This window comes from Borostomias antarcticus (genome assembly GCF_949987555.1).
Source record: "Borostomias antarcticus genome assembly, chromosome: 7".
NCBI lineage: Eukaryota > Metazoa > Chordata > Actinopteri > Stomiiformes > Stomiidae > Borostomias > Borostomias antarcticus.
Genome location: NC_140240.1, coordinates 13,681,949 through 13,687,948, shown reverse-complemented (window position 1 = coordinate 13,687,948; position 6,000 = coordinate 13,681,949). Strand labels below are relative to the sequence as shown.

The window sequence follows — 6,000 nt, the reverse complement described above, 5'->3', positions numbered from 1 at the left end:
CCCAAGCTTGTTTGATAACCTTCTTTGATTCAGACATACCGTAGGCTGCCTGGTACAGTCCACTGACCAGTTGCTGGTTAACTATGAGGCAGGATCCCAGCCGACCGTTGAATCCCCCCAACCCGCAAAGGAGGGTTATCAACTCGGCTGGGACTCCCCCCCCTCATCGCTAACCAGCAACTGAGCCAATTGAGCTAAAGGTGGTTAGCTAGCTCGATCGTGAAATTACTCAAACTTATTAAATATGACACCAATAAGCACACCGGTGCCAATAGTTAGCTTAATCTTGATATAACTAAGACATCTGCTAAAACATTTTTTTTTTCCACCGACAGATTTAGCTACAATGTTTCAACCCACCTCCGTCCTAATAGCAGAGTTGAAGACGCTACTTCCTCGCACTAGTGATCACTTACACCACCTCCCAGGGTGGTGTAAATATTTAGTTGTTACTAGGAACTAGTCGTGAGTGGTGCAACCCATTTAAATTTAGTAGTGACCAAATCTCGAGTTAGTCAACACTTAGGCTATGACTAGGCCTAGTCACCACTTAGTAATGACTGGTGCAACCGGCTCCTGGGCTTTGGGTATCTGCGATACCGATATCAATATATATATATTTTTACTCTTAAATAATATGTACCCGATGTACCCGACTCTAAATTATGCCAGTCAAATCATATTCGCCTGTTCAAACCAGAGATTCGACAATTAAAGCATAGAATAACCATAAGTCACATTTACATAACAGTTGTGTTACTGTTTTGTAATTTGTGTCTCCTGACTTTTACTTCTGAAGAGGGTTAAATGCATAGCACGACATAGAAGACAGTTTGCAAGTTATGTATTATTCACACAAAATATTATTAGGATGGTCTGTACATCTGTTAGTGACCTAACCAAAACAAGGGCTGCCCGTCAGGCATAAATCCAAAGTTTTTGTGTGTTTTTTTTCTCTCATTTGCCTAGGCCGAGGAGACTGTGGGAGTCGGGACAGCTGTCATCATCTAGCCCATATTGTCTATCTACTTTGGATGCCTTGTTATGCAGTATAGCCTAGGGTTGGGAGATTTGACGAATATAGACTGCCTCCTCAACTGCGCATTTTCGTGGACATACTGTAAGAGCTCAATCTGTCTACGGGGAAAGTGTTTTTTACCCCCAGCAGATGCCTTACTAATAAGGCAATAGGGTAATAGGCTAGGTGTAAAACTAATGATTGGCATGTCCTATATAAATCACAAGGCGTTCCTGGTGTTGCTTCTTGCTCCGTGTTTTTCCAAATGTTGAATTGAGTAACACCACTCTAAACTCTCATGCACGTGACTGGCCACTGTTGAGGAGCGCCGATCGGAGCCTATTTTTTTCTCCCCTCCGTTCTCCGATCCAGCATTCTGGGCCAGTATCGTCCCACACCGATGCCGTGGATTGGATCAGGACACCCCTACTGTCTGTCTGTCTGACTGACTGTCTGACTGACTGTCTGTCTGACTGTCTGTCTGACTGCCTGCCTGTCTGTCTGTCTGTCTGTCTGTCTGTCTGTCTGTCTGTCTGTCTGCCTGCCTGCCTGCCTGCCTGTCTGTCTGTCTGCCTGCCTGCCTGCCTGCCTGCCTGCCTGCCTGCCTGTCTGTCTGTCTCTGTCTGTCTGCCTGTCTGACTGCCTGACTGTCTGTCTGCCTGTCTGTTAGGATGTAATGATTCACTCAACTCGCAATGCGATTCACGATGCAGGGTTGACGATGCAATTTTCTCATGATTTTTTTACAAGATGAACTTGCAGACAAATTCTAACTGAAAAATTATTTTTTTTATTTCAAAGCTAAATCTGCGTTAGTGGGGTAAACTGTACATTAAACACGTGAACTTGCAACTGAAATTATATTTTATCTTAAATTTTAATTTTCTTAAAATTACGTTTTTTCAGTGCCTGACGTCACTCGGTACCTGCTATCTCAACTTCCAGGGCAGGTGCATTCACTAAACTTAACATACTGACTCTCAGATGTATTCTGCAAATATTTACAGCTGGAATTGTGAATATCTTGTCTTTTCATTTTAGGTTGCATTTTGTGTCTAAAAATACGGCAAAAATATTTTTAATGGGTGTATGCAGTATTTTTTCAATATCTCGAAATATATTCACATTTATGCATATTTAATGAGTTATTGCCTCCTTTGCATACCTAAACTTTTTTTTTAGAGAAAGTGTTATACAAAAAATATTTCTCTGGATGTGAAGATTAAACTGGTAAAAATTCATGAGGATATCTTTAAAGGAAAAAACATCATATTCAACTATAGTGTCTCCCCTTAACTCACTTGATACACGTTTGCCGCTGTCATGTTATCGTTCTGTCAGAAATAAGTGACGCTTGACGCAGACGCTTCACGCAGTGAACTCAAAACTAGGTGGCGTCCTCTGCTGTTCAAAAAAGGGCGATGCCCTTTCATCTGCACCGATTTCTATCGTGACACAAAAAAATCAATTTTTAACTGCATCGCGAGGCATCGTTACATGCCTACTGTCTGTCTTCCTGAATATTGAACCACCTTTTTTATGGTTCAATATTCACTTTTACTTGCTATTAGTTTATGAATTGGCCTTAGCAAGACCCCAAAAATCTTTTTTGTGACATGAGACTGTGAATTTATTATTTTAGTATTTCAGTGTGCTGGCTAGTACACTAGCGGGAAATCTTGTGGTGGAAACGGAAGTGACACGTTTTGCGTGTCACAATATCAAGAAGACAACAAACACTTCGCCCCGCAAAACGAAATCTACATGCACATAAAGAAGACCGGTATTTACCTGCATTGAAGCCATCCTTCCAGAAAATAGCTACAATCTTCCAATCCAGTCTGCGCCATATGCGTTTGTTATATTTTCCCGTCATTACTGCGAGTGAGTGGGGGATTGTGGGAAGTGTGGTTCTTAAAACGCAGTGCTGATTTTATCACGACCAGAGGGGCTGCCAAAGTGCTGAGTTCTCATGTAGCTTTAAAGTCGTAAATTAAAAACCGTAAACTTTCTTATTTCTGCCTAGAAGCACTTTAAAAACCATGACAATGTCGTGCACGCATTTTTATTTTCAACAATAGCTTGGGCCGCGCTACTCAAAAGACCGCGCTACTCAAAAGACTTTGCGCGTGAAGGGATGTTGTCTTCAGCGAGCCTATTACAAAATAATGTAGGCTAGTGTTTAACCAGTGTTTGAATTGGACCAACATGTGCTGGTAGGCTACCTAGCCTACTCCTCACTAGGGCAGTTTAAAATATATGAATGTTTGTAATAAGTGGACTCATACAGCATAGAGCTAGATAACGTTCCAAGAAGTGCTGATGGTATAGAAATCCTCCCTATTCTGGCGGTCTTGAACTTGGCACCACCACACCAAGAGAGCAATTCCATGGGAAACACTGTGTTGACTCTTCCTATTCTCTCCTGCCCTCCTTCTTCCTCCTCTCTCTCTCTCTCCCTCCTTCTTCCTCCTCTCTCTCTCTCTCTCCCTCCCCCTCTCTCTCTCTCTCTCTCTCTCTTTCTCTCTTTCTCTTTCTCTGTCTCTCTCCCTCTGTCTCTCTCTCTCCCTCTCTCTCTCCCTCCCCCTCTCTCCCCCTCTCCCCCTCTCTCTCTCTCTCTCTCTCTCTCTTCTGTGTTACCCTTGTTACAGGGCTGATAGTTGTTTGTGGGCAGCTGATGGACAGCAGTCATCTGTAAAATGGACTCTTCTGGGGAACCCGGGGGAAAATAAGAAGGATCAGGAGGAGTTTAATGAAATGATTTTAGTTTCTTTGTTCTGGTTCTTTGTTGTGTGGGGTAGCAGGGTGTGGGTAGCAGGGTGTGGGTAGCAGGGTGTGGGCTAGCAGGGTGTGGGTAGCAGGGTGTGGGCAGCAGGGTGTGGGCTAGCAGGGTGTGGGCTAGCAGGGTGTGGGTAGCAGGGTGTGGGCTAGCAGGGTGTGGGCTAGCAGGGTGTGGGCTAGCAGGGTGTGGGCTAGCAGGGTGTGGGTAGCAGGGTGTGGGCTAGCAGGGTGTGGGTAGCAGGGTGTGGGTAGCAGGGTGTGGGCTAGCAGGGTGTGGGTAGCAGGGTGTCGGCTAGCAGGGTGTGGGCTTGCAGGGTGTGGGCTAGCAGGGTGTGGGCTAGCAGGGTGTGGGCTAGCAGGGTGTGGGTAGCAGGGTGTGGGCTAGCAGGCACACAGGTAACCGACCAGGGCACCAACACTGGAGCAGAATATTAGTGATTCATGATCCCCTGGTTTACACTAGATTACACTCACTCTCTCTCTATCACTCTATCGCTCCCTCTCTCTCTCTCTCTCTCTCTCTCTCTCTCTCTCTCTCTCTCTCTCTCTGGCGGCCAAGTTTCAGAAGAGTTCACCTTCAAAAGACAGTAATCTGTCGTCTAAAAATAGGCTCGTGGCAGATCTGGTCCTCACATCGTAGCTCTCACTTCTCTATCATCAATTAATCATGTGTTTATGAATGACTCCCCTGTAATGATGTTGGCAGGCCAGCAGGTGATCCAGCAGCCGGCAGGTAGAACTGGAGGTGGGGGGTTCGGCAGCGGGAGGGGGGCTGCAGGGATTGGGGCTTGGTTGTCTGGGGCTGGACTGTGGTGTGGAGCTTTCTGACCCATCCTCTCCCAGAGAAGAGAGTGGTCTGATAGAGTCAGGGACCCGACAATAATAACACTGCAGAAGTGCCACAGGGTTCACACTGGCTAGCAGCTCAGAGAGAGATGAGAGAGGAAGAGGAGGAAACGTACTCTGCTACAAACACCATTGCCTGCTGCTGCTGCTGGGACGGGCCTGCCAGCCTGCCCGCGCCCCAGCCTTGGGTGTCCCAGCGGAAACGCAGACAGCGAAGGACAGGTCCCGTCAGCCTTTAATGACCCGTGTGATTTCTCTGTGTGGAGCGTGTCCTCTAGGGGAGGGGGGGGGGCGGGGGTGCTGTCTCACCAGGCCCTCATCTCCCAGACCCCCCCAACCCTTCCCATGCAGACAGAAGGCCCGAGGTGCAGTTCCACCCCCCATTAATGTGCCATCCTCCTCCCCTGGTGTGTGACCTCTGTCCCCCAGACACCCTGGAGAGAAGGCCCTAGGTCTCCTCAGCACGGCTCAGCTGCCAGCCAGCTGGGAGGGAGGGGGGAGCGAGGGCCCCAGGTCCACTTAGCACTGCTCAGCTCAGCCAGCCAGCCGGCCAGCAGGGAGGGAGGCCGGCAGAACCGCAGACTGCTGCAGCTCCTAGTCTAAGCTAGCGTCGCTTAGTCCGGCCTAGCAAAGCCTAGCCTAGGACGCCGGATATTGTAGTCACATTCAAGTTAATGTCCTATGGGTTGACAGATAGGCCTGTATAGACTCGGGTGTTGGGAAGTACCTTAAACTTGTTCTGCTGTGTTATCTTTAATTATCAGCTACCTCCGTTTTATCATGATGACTATGCAGAGAATCTCTTTCCCTGTGCGGCATGTTCTCCACATTTCCGTGTGTGTGTGTGTGTTGGTGTGATGAAGAGGAGGACGGCCGTCCACATTCTTCTCTCCTTGACACAACAGGGCTGCTCTTCTCGTCCCGCTGCTCATAAGTGGTCACCAGCAGCCTTGTGCTAATAGGTTTTTAATAACACCATTAGAGGGGTGCTGTACATCACTGCCGCACCCTACCCACCTGGTAGAGCTGCAGGCTGAGCGGGAGGTGGGGGGTCGGGACACCCGCATCATCATCATTGCTTCTGCTGCTCACAGTCACACTCTGTAGCTCGTGTAAGAATGGCTAGGCTTCTGGATCAGCCAGCTCTTCGCTTATTTCAAAAACAGGATTTTTCATATTTTTTGCGATCACTGGAAATGTTTAGTTTGGCTTTAAGCTATGAGGCATTTTGACCCTCGGCCTCAAGGGTTCTAACTCCTCCCCTGGTTACGAGGATTCTAACTCCTCCCCTGGTTACAAGGATTCTTAACTCCTGCCGGTAGCCTGATATCGGACAGTTACATTCTGTTGAAATC

General features: G+C 47.5%; 1 protein-coding gene across 1 annotated transcript in view; it reads left to right on the top strand.

Moving 5' to 3' along the window:
• shmt2 (serine hydroxymethyltransferase 2 (mitochondrial)) overlaps positions 1-6,000 on the top strand; it is a 53,228-nt gene that overhangs the window by 5,528 nt on the left and 41,700 nt on the right. The window lies entirely within an intron of this gene.